Source organism: Theropithecus gelada, chromosome 18 (assembly GCF_003255815.1).
Source record: "Theropithecus gelada isolate Dixy chromosome 18, Tgel_1.0, whole genome shotgun sequence".
Lineage (NCBI taxonomy): Eukaryota > Metazoa > Chordata > Mammalia > Primates > Cercopithecidae > Theropithecus > Theropithecus gelada.
In genome coordinates this window covers 7,923,172-7,941,376 of record NC_037686.1, presented here as the reverse complement: position 1 = coordinate 7,941,376, position 18,205 = coordinate 7,923,172, and the positions used below count along the sequence as shown (strand labels likewise).

General features: G+C 41.8%; 1 protein-coding gene across 3 annotated transcripts in view; it reads right to left on the bottom strand.

Moving 5' to 3' along the window:
* The window catches only part of EPB41L3 (erythrocyte membrane protein band 4.1 like 3), a 149,845-nt gene that overhangs the window by 62,787 nt on the left and 68,853 nt on the right, over positions 1 to 18,205 (bottom strand). The gene's annotated exons all lie outside the window — the stretch shown is intronic.

Sequence of the window (18,205 nt, the reverse complement as noted above, 5' to 3'; positions counted from 1 at the left end):
AAAAAAAAACCCCAAACAAACAAAACTTGACTTGTGATTTATAATCCACTTGGTCAAATGAAGAGCTACATGCAATTCAAATATTGACAATAAAAATATCACTTTCAATAATATGAATTTAATGAGTATGAATTTGTAGCACTGTCACTTTTCAATTCTATAAGGCATTGATAATCAAAACAACACAAGAATAATATTGTCATTGCTTTAAAAAAGTATGTACTAAGTGAATCTGTGTCCTTTTCTGTCCATCAACTGTTTAAGCCTATATTAGTAGGGCAAAGCTGAGAATAAATAGAAAGAGAAAGAATGTCAAGGTTATTATATAAACTACCAGCATATTTTAAAATGTAACAATGTATCATTTTACCAGTTAAATATAAATGTTTAAATTAAAATGATATTGTAATCTATGTAAGACCTGTAATGAAATGTAAATAAGTGGTTAAAAAAACAGGACATGCTCACACTGTAAATGATGCTTAGTTCAGTCTTGTCTGCACTTGAGCATATCATATTTTAGATGAGTATTTAAAGTCCAGTAGATAGGGGAAGAAGAAACTTTTCAATCATTAAATATTTTGATTCTGTATACTTTTTGGTTTTCGTTTCTGATACATGTAATACCCTGTTTGAGCCACTGAGGGGTATAGTTGGGTCTACACATCAAAGGTCAGTATTGTTTTCTAACACTCCTCTGTCAGGGCATCCTGGCTTAATACTGCGTGAACCCACAATCCCGGAAAGCCAGTGCTAATCCTCTTTGCCCAGTCGTTCCCACTCCTGTAACAGGGGTAGGGAAGAAGCTGCTGAACCCTGCTAAGAAGATGGGAGGCCTGGTTTAATTGGAGAACCAGACCAGGCAGGCCCTGTCCTCTGGGCTCAGCAGAGTAAGAAACTGGAGCAGCAGGGAGGCGCGCTCACTGCAGCGATCCCATGGCTCAGCAACCTCCAAGGAATGGTAGTCACTGCTCCTTCCCCAATCTCAGATGACTATTTCTTTAAGTTTTGTGGTTACAATCTGTAAAACATATGAGTAGCATTTGCAAATGGCAGTAAATAACAACCACATAAAAACTGAAACCATAAGGCAAACTGAACTCTCAAAATGGCTTCAAGATAGGTACGCCTTTTCCCCTGAGGAATAACTCTAATGTTCTTTTATCTATAGGAAAACAGCAAACATTCTATTCAAGCGAAAGTAAAAGATTACATATGCTTTTAGACTGCACTGCTTTTTCTCTGCTTGTGATAAGGCAATTGTCTTTCCTGGAGCTTATCTGCCCTCGGGGCTGAACTTGAGTAAGGTTGAGGACTGAGGGGCTTTTTTGGAAGTCTTGCTGATCCTATAAACCAGCTCTCCTTGCTTTCATCAGGTGGAACGAGTGGTCTCGGATGGCACAGTGGGCAGTGAAGTGAAAATTTAGGGAGGTTATCCCTGAGACTGTATTATTTATTTTAACTTCTGTTTTTACCATTGAAAAAGGAAAAAAAAAAAAAAAAAAAAAAAACCCACGGATCTCAGGGAGAAGAAAGCTGTATGACAAGATCATGGTTTAGCTATCAGATTCAGCAGCGAGAGATGCTTCTGGGACACAGACAGCAAAAGCCTAACTGTGGGAAGTCCCTGCAGGGGCTTCCCAGGCTTGCCTGCCTCTGTGGCTCTCTCCTGCAAACAGGAGGCTGCACACACACCTCCACGCCCTGAAGCCTTCTACCCACTCATCCTTCTCTCCACCACTCAAGCACCCCCTTCTACAGGATTCCACCCCTGAACGGCAGGACTAGGTTAAATCTCAGGGAAGATGTTTTCATAGCTCCTGTATTGCCACTGTCAGGGGGCACTTTTATTTTTGTATTAGAACTTGAGTCGTGGTCGCGGTAGCCTACCCGTAAGCCATTTCCACTCACCACTGTATTCTTACAGTGCCAGGCATTGAGCAGAAACATTTTTTTGAAAAAATCAAAGAAAATCAAGCTAAATAAATGCATCTGGGGTTCATTTCCTGCTTTAAAACTCTTCAACAACTGCTCTAATCTTTGAAATTTGTTCATGACCAATTTGTTTATATTTCTCTACCATGCGGGTATAATCTTCTCTGGCTAGAACTACAGTGTTGAATTTTTACCCCCATTTTTGTAAAAAGAGAATACTTTATTACCACAAATGAAAAACCTGTTAGTTTTTTAATGTTCCACCTCAAATGTCATATAAAGGTTAACTTCCTGATAAACTTCTCAAGTTTCCCCCAAGGAGTAAGTGGTCTGAAACTGTGGTTTGACTCTATTACTTTGATTTGATACACATTTTATCCTTCACAAAATAGAAAAATACATGATGGATCATGGTTTCTAAGGAGAGGTCTTGGCTAAACTGTATTAGGCCACACGAATTGCCCAGTTATCAACACACCTGGATCTGGACACCATCTGATTAGTGGGTGTGGTCATCTGATGAATGCGGACGGCAGTTCCGGGCATGGTATGCGGATGTGTGTCGGATTCTCTTAAAACTTTAAACTCCTGGATAACTAGGAAAAATATTCTCTCCCCCTATCTAACTATAGAAACAAACATGTGAATAACAGTTTGGGGTATTAACTATTAAATTTGTCATTGGTCTTGTACCTAAAAACTGTTCTAAAACTGACAGTGACATTTTTGTAGCAGTCAGCATATTTAATGGACTAAAATGGACTAACAGTTAGTAATCCTATAAATGAAATGAAGTAATTGACATATGTGGGTACATATTGTGCTTTGAGGTTATCTTGAAGACTACAGAAAAAATCACATTGCTCAAGCTTAAATGTCCTATGAGTGCTTTAAAGTTTTTATGGGTTAAAATTATTGAAGTCATGCTCTATAAAGTACAGTTTTGGGATCCTGAGTATCCCTTTGTCTCTAAAATGGCCTAGATCCAAATTTTTGAGGTATATTTTAACCTCAGGCACTTCCGTGAACCACGTCCTTGCAGAAGGAGGGTGATACTCTCTTTGTGAATATGTTGTAGTCAAGTCCTCGCCTCTCATGAGAAGATGCCCATCATCTCTAGCTCTGATGTTTTAAAATACAGCTCTGAGTCCAGGCATGGCAGAGCATGTCTTTAGTCCCAACGAGGAAAAAAGGCTGAGGAAAGAGGATTGCCTGGTCCCAGGAATTGGAGTACAGCCTGGGCAACAAAGTAAGACCACGTTTCGAAAATAAGCAAACAAATATATAGCTCTGAAATATTGCCTAGATATTGTAACTATCTCGATCCCATTCATTGGCTTCTAGTAGGAAGCCAATTAATTTGTGTATTGACAGCCTAATGTCTACTGGTCTCTTTTTTTTTTTTTTTGAAGGCCTTATCAGATTTATTATGAATTATTAATTTTTGACTTTTGCTTCTTGTTTAAGTTTTCTAACTTAGTGTTGGGCACATCCATAACTTAACTATAACCTTGGTAGCTGTTTTAGATCTTTTTGAAGATAAAAAGATAAAATAAATGTATTTTTAAATCTCTCATTAATTAAAATTTCTGGTTTTATAAAGGAAGTTCTTCATCTGTATCTATTGAACGAGAATGTAAATTTTAAGCTGCAACCCTTTTACAGAAATAAATTCAGAAATTATGTATTCCTGGGGATATTCTGATTTCTCTTCTGCTAATAATATCAGTGTGTAACAGACATACATATGCATTTGATTATACATGACGCACACACCAAATGAATGCAATCAAAATGTATCCTTTTTTTCTAAAATAAACTACCGATTATCATAGAATCATAAGGAAGGAAAGACTGAGGACTATACAAAATTATCTCTAGAAGATGATTTTAAATTTCTCTTTTATTTTTAAACTTTTATTTTAGAGTTGGGGTACATGTGCAGATGTGTTATATTGGGATACTGCATGATGCTGAGGTTTGGGGTACAGTTCATCTTGTTGCCCAGGTAGTGAGCACAGTACCCAATAGGTCATTTTCAGTGCTTTCCCTGACCCTCTCTCCCTCATTTTGGAGTTCCCAGTGTCTATTGTCCCTATTTTTGTGTGCATGTATATACCCAATGTTTAGCTCCCACTTATAAATGAGATTGTGCAGCATTTGGTTTTCTGTTCTTCATTAGTTTGCTGAGGATAATCACTGGCTGCTTTTCTCTGCTGACTGGCTCAGCAGGTTCATGGCTGCTACACATGAGTGGCCTCTCACTTGGGTTCTCTCGGTAATGGTCCTTCAGGGAGATGGCTGGGAAACGGCACACTGCAGGCCCAACCCATCTTCTGTGACAGGCCCACCATCTAAACTTGTTAGCGAAGGAACTAGAAAGCCCATTTTGGCCCCATGTCCATGCCACATTCTCTAGTTTTATCCACACCAAAATTCCTGTGTCTAAAAAATGCGACATATATACACATAGACATGTGTATGCACATATTTGTACATATGTATGGATGTGGTATGTGTACTAAACATCATAACAAGTTGCATCTCACATACATAACGAGGAGCATAATCTCAAACTGATGTATCATTACTTAATGCTTATTAAAGGTTTGCTTGAGAGGAAGAACAACCACTGAGATGTTTCTAACGGCTGTTCACAGTCCACTCCGTGAATAAGCTTTCAGAGAGCTGCAGCTGAGAGTTTCTCTTAAACTGGCTCTGGAATAAACTCGCTCCTTGTCACCTACCAAGTAGTTTTTGTGGCATGGACACTGGGTTGAGGCTTTCTCCTCTGTGCCTGTTAGAGATCTCAGAACATGCCCTTTGTGGACTAACCTCAAGCCTGGCTTCTTACTCTCATTTTCTCTTGGTTTGCTTTCTACATATTTATTTTCTCTTCATTATGTTGGGTGCATTTACGTAAAACAGCGTAAGTCCTTGCTAGAACATGGGGTTTAAATAACAGACATCCTAAGTTAAAGTAAAATTCAGTTTTGAAATATTGCATTTCCAATTTTGGTGGTGATGTTTTATTGTTTTTCCCCTATCATGAGGAATTCGCAATCATCATACTATTAAAGAAAGCTCTGTAAGTCGTGACGTCTGGGCAGTCTTTTTTCTAAAGGAATAACTGGAGACATTAACTGAGCATTTTGCTTGAGGTAATCATTTAAAACCATTCATATGTTTTACAAGCTCAGTCTAATGGCATTTCCCTAAAGAATGTGGTGCCTTTCCAGTGACTTTATTTGCTGTCACCATGGCATTCCATAAAAAATAACAAGTCTCTGTATTCCTTCCAGTTTTCCAAACACCATAACAAGAACCAATTCCTTACACTGCCTGTGCATCTGCACACCATCACTCATGTTTATAAGCACCAGCAGGGAAAATGAGGTGCATTCCTAAGTGCGAATAGGACTTAGAATTTTCTCATGTGCTTATTAGAAAAGGACTCCAAATGTACATACAAGTTAAACACAGCTGTCTGTCACGCTGAACAGATACACTCTTATACAACAAAGGTATCTTGTTTATTGACAAGAAGAAATCTGCACCAATCAAAGCATTTCGTGAATTAATATCTAATCTGGTCATTTTGGTTTGCCTATGGTAGACTCATCCTCGACCCAGATTATAGGAAACAGTCACTAGGCAGTGTTAACAAAATAGGTCAGTCTTGCAAGAGAGCAACAGGAAGATCCTAAATTCCATTTATCTGAAAAGAAAATATCCACAATAGTCATCTGACAAGGGAAATCATGACAGCAAGTTCTAGGAAGCTAACTTTATTGATGGAAATGCTATTTGTTCCAACAAAAACTCCCACAACTGGAAGTCTGTGACCCCTTAGAGAACAAATAAACAAAAAGCTTAAGGTGCATTGGCTGGTCGATACAAGCCACAAAATGGAAGAGAAAAAAAGAATCCTTTGCCTCTCTGCTGTGCAGAGAGTGAGTGAGACCAACAGTTCAGCACCAGATGCCTCCTGCCAGGGCCAGAAGGTAAGAGCAGGGTATTATTATAGTCCCAAACTGGAAAAATGCTGGAGGCCACACTTAAAGGGTTTGTTTTTTTTTTTTCTAATTTCAGATAAACATTTAAGAGAACTTTCTGAATCACACCACTCTTCACACTTTTTAATAATGGTACCTTAAAAATCACAATTACGCGGTATGCTGATGTAAAGCTACTTCTAATATTCATCTTAAGTTGTCCAAAGAAGAATCAAGCATCAGTCATTCCTCACAAGCAACGTAATGTTATGGTTCTTACCACTTTGTATAGCTGAAATTCTAATGTATGAAACACAGCAAAAAGCCGAATTAAAGAAATAAAAGGAGAACTGGTAATGAACTGAAAGAAGGCACAGGAATCAATCAAAGAGCATGACAACACTCAATTATTTCTTCACGATGGTACCTTAACGCAACCTTCCACTTCCTGTTTTCTAGTCCTTGCATGGCACTTAGAAAATTATATCAGGATGCTTTTCTATGCACTCTCTCTTTTTGAACTGTCTGATGGACACTACTGCAATTTCCCCACGGGATCAGGTACTCCCAATTCATAAGCTGGAACACGGCAAAAATGGAAAACAGGTTGTGTGTGGGGAAGAACCCGAAGTTGGGGGATTTGTCAAAGCTCTCCCCACTCCCTACTTCAAAGGTTAGTATCTCCCAGAGCTCAGTTATTAAGGCTCTTTTCTTCTTACTCATTTACTCACTACCTGCACAACCTCATTCACCACCAGGTTTGAATTTGTATAAAAGATGATGGCTCCCCTGTAGTCCCAGCTACTTGGGAGGCTGAGGCAGGAGAATGGTGTGAACCCAGGAGGCGGAGCTTGCACTGAGTGGAGATCACGCCATTGCACTCCAGCCTCCGCGACAGAGCAAGACTCTGTCTCAAAAAAAAAAAAAAAAAAAAAAAAAAGAAAAAAGAAAAAAAAAAGATAATGGCTCCCATAAAGTCTACCCACTTGACCTCTCTTGCAAATGCCAAACAATATATCCAGTTGCAATAGCAGATTGCTACTTTCATATGCCAGGCACTTTAAATTCAATAGGTCTAAGTGAAATTCACTGTCTTCCCCCATAAACTTTTTCTCTTGTATTCTACATCCATTAGTAGTACAATTCTCTATGCAATCACTTAATCCACAAATCTCAAAGTCATTATCAGTTACTGGATCTTACCACTACGCGTATCTCCCTCCTATATCCAATTGATCAGGCCTGCCCCTTCTCAGGATAGTTCTTTCAAATCTACTCTCTTCTCTCTACCCCATTGCCAACTGCCTTACCCCGGTTCTGGTTCTTAGCATCTACTGCCTGGTTCTTTACAACAGAGCTGACTAGTGTCCCTGTTCTATTCCCTCAGCCTCCAAGTGCTACTTAGCCAATAGAAGAACGTTTTAAAAACATGAATGAGCCAAATAACTCCCCTACATAAAGTTCCTCAGAAGCACCCATCCCCTATTGTGACAAGCAGAATTCTAAGACAGCTCAAGCTTTCCTGCCTCCCTGGTGCATATGCCTGCACCATCCCTGAAACTGTGAATAAAGCAGATCCTACTCTTGTGATTAGGCGATGTTGGAGGGTACCGTTGACCTTAAGACCGGGACATTATCCATTTGGGTTTGATCTAATCACGTAAGCCCTTTCAAAGTAGAGTGTTTTCTCTGACTGGTTGCCGATGGCGAGGTCAGAGATTCCTGAGAAGACAAATCACGGTGATGGAGGTTCTATGTGGCTGTGCTACAGGAGCCTTATGGCAAGGATTCGAGAGTGGACTCTCTCTAGCTGAGAGCAGTTCCTGGACAACAGGCAGCAAGACGGCGAGGACTTCAGTTGTACAACCACAGGGAAATGAATTATGCCAACAACCCTACGGCGTATGAAGCTGATCTGTTCCTAACCCAATGTCTCCATGAGGATGCAGTCAGTGAACCACCTGATTTCTGGTTTCTGGCACCCTGAACACAGGACCAACGGACACACGCTGGACTCCTGGCCTACGCAAAACGTGAGAGGATACACACGTGCGGTTTTAAGCCACTACGTGTATCGGGTGTTGTTTTCGGCCACTATGTTTATGCGATGTTGTTTTGTCACAAGAGAAAACCAATACACCAATAGAACAATATCCAACCTTGTGAGCACACTAAACCAATCCTTCCGGAGGGGTCCCAGGGCTTCCACTCCAGCTCATTTCCTGTCTTGGCTGCACATGGTGCTTCAAACATACTGAACACTTGCTCTCACATCTCTTCATCTGCCCCAACAATGAAAGTGCTAAGCAATGTTACATAAATACCTTGCATATAGTTAGAATTATTCTGGAAATTTAAACAATTAAATTCTTAAAATATGTGAATGCTACTTGATTTTATGTTGCCTTAAATACCTCTACAGGGATAGTCAACTAACATTTTCTAATAATTAGTATCGACCTGCCACAAGGTGACTGGAGACCTGCTTACCATTTTGCACAATCTGAACCACCATTGAGGAATCTTTACTCCTACGAAGGTACTTACAGCCAGCCAAAGATCTGTGGTGAGGCTTTCTACACATTAGCCCTGTTTCAAAACCTGGCCCCTAAAAAAGAAAGAAGAACCCAGGAAACGTGCTTCAAACAGCTATTCCCGATTTCTTCAGGGCAAAAGAGAAAGTTCCCTATGACAGTAGAGGATCTGTCCCAACATGAAAATGAGTGAGCGGGGTCACTTTCCATCTCTTTCCTTCCTCCCAGCTGCTACTATTGAGTCCCTAGTTATTTTTTAAAAACCCAGACTAACATAGAACTCCAAATACGATAGGCGGCAAAAAAGAATCCTATCCTATACTTGCTATGGAAGGGCAAATATAGAATAACTTGTAATTTTAAAGGTACCAAATTCAATATGAAGTCTCTTCAAATGCAGCACTCAGAGTTACTGAGTAAGAAATCAGAAGACACAGCAGAACTAGAAAGAATGTCCTCTGCCAACTTCCAGAGGGACTAGAGATAAAGAAAAAGAGGGTTGACTTCCTCATATCCTTTCTTTAATAGACTTTCTCTCAATATTTGAGCGAGTTCATTACTGAAGCCAAGGAACACTATACCTACTTGCTCACTATAAAATGTGGGTCCATTCAGGATAAGAGACAAGCGCTGAAAGCCACAAGCGGTGTGTGTGTAATTACTTTCAGAACATATTCAGGCTTGTTAAACACCTACTGATTTCTGACACAACGGCAACAGAACCTTAGCTGCATCTTCTGTCTAATCTCAGCAGGTTCAAACAGGGCAGTGCGAGAAAAAGCAAACTTCCTACATTTTCCAGCTCAGCTTCTCAATCCTACCAGTTTCTAGGTAGGTGGGTTTTAAAAAAATCTTAAGCACAATTGTTGCTTCCTATTCTTATTTAATAAAATTGTTCAGCACTTCCGGAACTGCTAAATTAATGAGTAGCTGATGGGAAAACACAGATACTATTCTTTCCAGGTTAAACAACAAATAAACAAACAAAAATGAGAAATTGAGAGTAACATTTACATAGAAATTCACATTCTCAGATTTAAGAAATTTTTTTGGTGTCTTATATATTACTAGGTGATAAAAGTAAATCTCTAAATAGTATGAACGTTCTGATCCTATTTTCATGTCAAAAGCCCGCCAATCTGTATGGTATTTTGTATTTATATTCCTAAAGACAAAGGCCTAGAAGGGAATGTATGTTTTATGGGGTGGAAATTCCATAACTTTAGAGAACCTTTCAAATTTGCCAGCCACTGCAGACCCAAAGAAGATCCCTGGCACCTACCTGCAGATATAACATGCACTCTCTCTAGCACTCACGACAACCCTGTGAGCTCCACTTCACAGATAAGAAAACTGAGGATTTCTGGGGATTAATAGTTTACGTGCTGCCTCCCAAAATTTAATATTCTTAAGTTCAAAAATCAATTCTTTATGGAGTGGAATGGGAGAACTTTTCTACTATATTAACAATCCTCCAGTCTCATTCGATTCATGAAATTCCATAGACATTCAGATATTCAACTGTTAGGGTATCTGCATTCAGAGTTTCAAGCACACATTTTTAAAAGTCTGGGGGCGAGTGATCCGTATGTATTACCACCACCAACAAAAAAAAAGTAGGAAAAAAAAACTATTAAACTTCACTATGCAACCTTTTGGCGGAGCATTTTCCTCTCTGTATTTCATTATCATTTTTCTCCATTTCCCATTGAAATTTAATTACCATTTCCAAACAGCAAACAACATTGGAATGAAATACAACAATGCCAGATTTTCCCTTACTCCTCTGCTGCAAAAAATTAACAATATCATAAAAATAGTAAAACCACAAAACGTATTTCACGTGCATTTTAATATCTCCTTTTAACTTAAAAAAACGTTTGTCCAACTAATAGCACCATATTGCTTTTGTGATAAAAGCTAAAAAAGTGATACCTCTCTCCACATACCAACTGGACACTGGACTGTTAGCCAAATCCTGAAACTAATTATTGCCAGTGTATGCCTCCTGTTCAGACTGCATCAGCCAGCGTGCATGTGTCAGTAGTTATACGAATGCTGGTTCTTGGTAAACATTTCATCATGTCCCTATGACAGGGCCTTCAATAGCATACTATACTTCATTCTTCCCTGAACCTACTTCCACATTTTGTTGGAAATCATGCACGCAACATGCCACACACATCACATACACATTTTACAGGGCTGAACTAAACTTTGTGTTCTCCTCCAACTCTTACAAACTCCTGTTTTCATCAGACCTCAACTCTGTAGTCATAGGTGCTGTTGATAAGCCTCAGAATATGGAGACAAAGTTAAAAGACATCCTCCTTTGAAATGGAAGTTAACCAAAAAAAAAAGATTACCAAAAACTCAAGTGACTATCCACCATGTAGAAACTTTCCTAGGATATTATCCACCTATGGAAAGATTTCTAATCTTGTGGCTGATGACAGCAGCCTGCTTCCTAAACTTCCTGAAGGGCCAACAGTACTTCCACAAAAAGAAAGGCATGAATTGAAATGCTAACTGAGGGGAGATAAGCTATAATCCTGAAAATTATAACCTGCCTTTCATGGGGGAAATGCTGTAATTATGAAACAAACTGGCAATTGATCAGGAAAATTGAAAAAGAATCACCAGATGATGCAACTTGTTTCTCTCCAGAAGGGAAGGTTAGGGTCCCCAGGTTTGACTCACTTTTCCACTTTGAGCTAGATGACGTGATAACTACAGAACTTGCTTATAATCATTCCATAAGAAGGCAAAGAGCTGTGGCGAGCCTTGAAACTTGTTCCATACACCACTCTGAAGTTCCTATGCTATATCTCTCCAGCTATTTTCCTCTTCTCACTCAAAATGCATTGCTTCTAAGCTTTATTCTTCACATAGTAGCTTTTTTCATGGGACAGTATAATCATGAGAGTATAAACCAGAGCTTTAGCAGTCATTTTTAGAAATGAGGTTTAAGAAAACTTAAGGGGATGATATTCTGCCCACTGACTAAACCTACTTCTCTTCAATAGGATCTGAGCTCCTTTTCTCCTAATTAATCCACTGCAGGCCTAGAACCAAGCTGCCCTGTTTATTAAAAGGGGATACCCACTACAGTGTCCACTGCAGATGCACTTCAAGATGTCAAAGCCTTCCAGCCACAAGAAGAGAGCAAGTGAAGAAAATAGGAGAAAGTGAATAGTAGGTCAAGACTTTGGTAGCCTCTCTTCCATATATCTACCCAAAAACAACACATATGAGTAAAAAAAAAAAAAAAGAAAGAAAAAGAAAAACTGATCAATTTTGAAGTCGAAAGCATACAGAATTACAAATGCAGGAGGTAATCAGGAACTTAATTTTTTCAGCTTCATAAACTATTTGTAAAGTAGTTCTCCTTCTATTTCCTTTTTCTTCCTACTGATGGCAGCAGTGGCCTGACTGGAGTGGCTGCTGCCATGATGCCAGCTATAGCAGGGGCAGCACGGCCAAGGCTTCACGCTCCATGGAGCCGGCAGGAGCCAGGAACAGGTGGGAGCCTCCCCTTCCTGCCCAGCTGCAGCTGCGGATTCGGGCATCCCTGCACTCTCAGGGACACAGGAATCCTCCCTGCCCCTGCAGGCTCAGAAGTACCTGATCCCACTGACTGGCCTCTCCTCACTCCGGGCACCCACTCCAATTTCAGAGCAAAGTTGTGGCTGAGCCTGGGCTGTCATGACCCAGGAAGGTGTACATGCACTTGAGGAAGTGCTGACACTCACTCAAGTCCCTGCCGCCTTGGCCCTCTCCAGCCTTTGGGTGCCAACAAGTGTGGGAAGGAGGCCGAGGGGGACACTGAGGGCAGCCTGGCACAGGCCTGCAGATGCCCCTCAGCACAAACAGCCTGGGCACCCTGGATGACATGTAGATGGTGGCAGGAGGCCAGCAGGCTCCTGGCAGAAAAGGGTGGGTACCCAGTGAAGTCCCACCCTCAAGCCAGGGACGGTCTGAAACACGGGGGCCAGGCTGTCCATTCCGGGTGGACTCCGTGGCCCCCTGAGTGGTAACTTATGGTGCTTTTTCCAGGCCTGTCTACGGCTGCCGGTGGGCCAATTAGCACGCACTTCCTCCCTTCTGAAGCCCATAAACACTGCACTCAGTCAGACCCACAGACTTTGTGATGACCTGCTGGGGACAGGAGCTACCCACTCCAGGACTCCTCTCCGCTGACAGCTACACCCATTGGGATAATCTGCCTGTGAGAAAGAGCTACCCGCAGAGGCAGGTGGATCATCTGAGGTCAGGGGTTCGAGATCAGCCTGGCCAACACGGCAAAACCCCATCTCTACTAAAAATACAAAAAAAAAAAAAAAATTAGCCAGGCATGGTGGCAGGCACCTGTAATCCCAGCTACTTGTGAAGCTGAGGCAGGAGGATTGCTTGAACCTGGGAGGTGGAGGTTGCAGTGAGCTGAGATCATGCCACTGCACTCCAGCCTGGGCAACAGAGAGACTCCATCTCAAAAAGAAAAAAAAAAGGAAAAAGAGCTACCCACGTCAGAGCTGTACTGTCACTCAAAAAAGCACCTCTTTGCTCTGCTCCCCATCCAGCTGCCCTCGTACCTCATTATTCCTGCACGTGGAACAAGAACTCAGGAACTGCTGAAAAGCATAACTGACTATTAACACACACAGGGCTGAAACACACCATCCCTCTTCCTTGCCATGTTGGGGGTGACAAAAAGGAGAGAAGGGTTGCAGCCCTTCCAGGAGCCCAGACCTAGAGCCTCCCTGAGCCAGGGCTGTGACATCCTCTTTGGGGGTCTGTGGTTTCTGGCATCTCCAAGCTTCCGGGTGTCCCTGCGTTCCCCTTGTCCAGATGTGGGTATCCACAGCAGAAGTTGTTTGTTGTGCATCCGATCCAGCCGCAGGCTTGCCCAGAGCCGGTGCCTGTGCCAGTGCCTGGAGCTGTCTGCCTTGCCACAGCAGCCAGCGTGTCTGGCTGTGCATAGTGGCTGGACCCCGCACTTGCTCACTCATGCACCCCTCATCACTCCGCACCTGGCTTGTCCTTGACAGGCATGGGATCTGGGCTGGTAGCACTAGCCAAGTGCAGCCTGCCAGGTCGAGTGGGTGGAACAAGCCCAGTGGGCCTGAGCAAAAATCAGGCACAGGCGCCACCCGCCCCAGAGGCTTCCGGCTGGAAAAGGAACGCCCGAAAGATCCTGTGACGCTACTAAATCACAAGTCCATACTGGAGACAAATATTATCCTTTGGATCATTCCTTCTGCTGCTGGAGAATGCATATTTTTATTTTTATTTTTCGAGATGGAGTCTTGCTCTGTAACCCAGGCTGCAGTGCAGTGGTGCAATGTTAGCTCACTGCAGCCTCTGCCTCCCGGATCCCAGTTCAAGCAATTCTCCTGCTTCAGCCTCCCAAGTAGCTGGGATTACATAAACGTGCCACCATGCCCAGCTAATTTTTGTATTTTTAATAGATACAGGGTTTCACCATGTTGGGCAGGCTGGTCTTGAACTCCTGACCATGTGATCCTCCCACCTCGGTCTCCCAAAGTGCTGGGATTACAGGCGTGAGCCGCCATGTCTAACTGACTCTGCAGGTTTTAATTCCGTAGCGCAGAGACCTCTGGAACAGAGAGCAGGAGATCTTGGTTCTAGCCTTCTTCTGTGTGTCCTCAGACACACTGTTAGCTTCCCTGTGCCTATTTCCTCACCAGTGAAACAACGCAGGAGAAAAGGTTATTTCCAATATCCCTTCCAGATATAAAATTGTTTGACTTTATGGTGAAGACAATCTCACACGTAAGCTCAAGTCTTTGGCTCATTTGGTCTTCAGTGTCTGGAATGTAACAAGCGCCCAAGCAAATCTTTTTATTAAAGTCCCTGCAAAATGAGTACAGCTCTTTGGTACCTTTTGTACACAATGTGGTAACATGTTTTATGGATTAAAATTGTAAACAAGAAAAACCAACATGCATTAAGATAAACAATTAAAACCCAAATGATTCATTCTTGTTAAAAGAATATGTCAGTGCTTATAATGTACAAATTGCTCAATGCATTCTAGAAAATGCAGAGATTTTAATGAAGACCAAATGAGGCAAAGACCTAGGCTTAGACGTGCGATTGTCTCTGCCATACGGCCAAACAGACTTATGTCTGGAAGGGACAATGAAAATAACCTTGTCTCCTACACCTCATTTAACTGGTGACGAAGTAGGCTCAGAGAAGACAAAGGTGTACCTGATAGAGACTACGCCTTAAGGGATTTTTGGAAATTATAAGTATAGGTACACTTCTAGAAAGAAGTCTGGTAAAGTGCACTGGGAGCAGGCAGTCCTGTACTGGGGTCATGGGGCATCAGATAAACCTGTGCAGACTGGAGGCCACTGGAGCCACCCAAGGAGTTGGCTGAAGTCTACCATGCTGGAAAGACTCTTTTCCTGAAGAAGTAAATAAGGAATGCCTTGGACTAAAGTGGGACGCTTCCTTTTCTCCCTGGGGTTAGAGCTGACTGGGGGCCTGGACTCTGAGGAGCAGAAAGGGTACCATCCTACAGTAGGTGTGAGCTGGTACCTGCCATGCAGGAGCAGAGCGGGCATCAGGCAGGAAGACATTGACCAGGAGCTCTACAGCTCCTAGAAATGCCACCTGACGTAGCCGGTGTGCTGTTACACTGTCTTTCCTTAAAGCCTGAACTCCAGCGTGCTATGGGGAATTAGGGAAAGCTGCTTTATTTATGAAGAAGCAGTTGAAAGGGCAGCACCGCCATCTGAGCCCAGGGAAAGGTGTCAGTGGCAATTCTGAGTGGGCCAAGTCACCATTTCACAGGGCTCTGTGGCACTCAAGCCACACACAGAGTAAGGAAATTTAAAGGACTTCTTCCACAGCACATGGGAAAACTGTCGGGAATCATGCTAGGGAAAATTCTGACAGAGGTGAACTTCATGCAAGTCAACTAGAGATAAAAAAAGGAAGTATCACCTGAAATCTTAGCCACAGGATGGTGAAAACTAGAAAACTGGGAATATTTTCATACTTGGAAGACTGCTTTCTGCATTAAAGCAGTAAGTCATGTGTATCTCCCGTGTGAAAAATTAACCACGGTGTTGTACGAAATCCAGAGATGAGACACTGTCCTCTGAAACAGGCAAGACGATGGAGCAGAGCGTTTACCTGTGAGTCCCTCTGCCTGGGCACAGGGAGGGAAAGTTCATTTCATGACATCAGCAACACAAAGTGTCCATAAAACACACTGGAAGCCTGAAGAGTTAAAGGAGTTAGGTTTGCACGAAAAGGTAAACCTAGGGCTTCAGCATCATGACATCAGAATACTAACATTTGGGAAATGAATCCTGTTAAGCCTTCACACAATGTGACAACTGGGAGAAACTGGGAGTAAACAAAAAGAACGCCTGAGTGGATTTTTATCTCACGTAGAGCATCGACCATCGAACGCACACAGGCCCTCAAGTTCCCAAAGTCACTCAGCTTCCAAAACACAGCCTACAGTACAGTGAAATAGCAGGACTCTTATTGTTTATATTTCTTGATATATATGCTCACATTTTTAATATTTATATTGTTTAGAATATTTATTAGGCCTCATCTACACTCATGATGGACTATTAAAGTTTATTACCTTTTAAAAATGAAAACCAGGAAAATGGAGTTAACAGTTTTAGTAAACAGAGTCTGTTTTAATCAAAGCTTATTGAGACAAATGTCAATACCGTAAGAAGATTTAATGGTAACTATGTAAATGAGACACTGCATGTTAAGAGTCCCTGTGTGTAACTGTTCCTATGGTTGCACCAAAGAGCCATCGCACTAGGAAACAAGGTTAATTAAAGTCCTTTCATCCTCCAGAGTCCTAGTGGCATCATTCTTCAAGCAGGAAATTACTGCTGCTGCTGGATGGGGCCATTTGGTTACAGCACGTGATGGATGGTTTGATGTAAGTTCTTCAGTTGAGCAGAGATCCATGGAGGAGCGTGGCATGTTATAGGTTAAACTGGAAACTTACAGAGCTACATGGAATCAAAAGCTCTGTGATTTATGTGTTTGGTGAATGAATAATACTTGTATTGGTTTTTAAAAAGTCCTTATTTTTATGGTTTACAATTATTATTTCTTGTAATTCAAGAAAAGCAAAAGGTACTCTAACTTTCTAGATTATGGCAATTCTATTTGCTGTCTGGTCTAGCACTTTTAAAGGGGCTGGAAAAGATTTAATCATGTAACCTATAAGAGTTGGAAAGCTAAGATGCTGAATCCCAATAAGTAGGGTTCATAAAACAGGGCAAGATTTGCACAATTAATTGAATCACAGGCAAGACAGAATATTAGGCAAGTTTTTAATAGTCCCTTACTGAGCAATAGTTAGAAGGTAACAAAAGCATCTTAGAAATATAGTTCCATAAATTTCCTTATCCTCTCTGGTCCCTTACAAGCATCTCTGGATGGTCTCAAACAATGTTTATTGGAGTCAACTTGACCATTTCTGTACTTATTCCAGATTCCAGGCCTATCCTGAAGGGATCTAAATTGTCCTCAGTCACCGAGCCCATTCCACCATGGGCCTCTAGACAAGCTCTAGGGGCCAGCTTTTCATGTGTTATGGCTGCATTTAAATCGCTCTCACTGATTTGCCCCAATCTGGAGGCAAATCTCTCTTCATTGTGGCCCATTCATTGGCATGTTTTCCTGGAATACTAGTCCAGCATGGATGTACCTGGGTCCTATAAGCTGTAAATTGCCCTCATTATTAAGTTGGCAATATTTAGGGGCTGACTTTCACATGGGGAGAGAAACATGGCAGGACCATTTGAGTAACACCTACCGCTCTTACAGCAATGCTCTGGACAACTCCACCAACAGGGCTTCTCATGGAAAACAAACCAAACCGCATTACACAATGGCTGAAACTTTTAATAGATGCAGCAGCAAACCTATCTGATGAAACATGGACTGAGATGTGAGATCAAGCTTGACTTATTTTCCCAAAACAAAATCAGACTAGATTAGAATGGTGCCCAAATAGAGAAAGCAAAGTCCTAATTGGATAGTCACTAGGAATACATTGTACACTAATCAGTCAGACTCCAATCAGTCACCAAACATGGAAGCAACAAAATGAAAATAAATGGGATGAGTGGGAGGACTGTTACCTCCATTGCATGGGACTGAGGTATTTTTATTTATTTTCGCTTTTAAAATTTATGTCTGAGAAATAAACATCAACAACAGTAACCAACTTGCTGAAGGACACTGATTGCATTCTCTAACAGTACAAGAGGAAGAGAATCACATAGTGATTTTGTTGGCATACATGAAAATCTGGCAGAGTGTAAATATTTCTCAAACATATGTATCAGGCTCGCCATAATAAGATCTTTTCTTATATTTTAAATAATCAAGACTGAGTTTGAAAAAAAAATTAGCGAGGAAAAAGTCTCTCAGCCAGGTGCGGTGGCTCACGCCTGTAATCCCAGCACTTTGGCAGGCCAAGGCAGGTAGATCACGAGGTCTGGAGATTGAGATCATCCTGGCTAACACAGTGAAACCCTGTCTCTATTAAAAATACAAAAAAGTTAGCCAGGCGTGGTGGCGGGTGCCTGTAGTCCCAGTTACTCGGGAGGCTGAGGCAAGAGAATGACGTGAACCGGGGAGGCGGAGCTTGCAGTGAGCCAAGATTGCGCCACTGCACTCCAGCCTGGGCGACAGAGCAAGACTCCGTCTCAAAAAAAA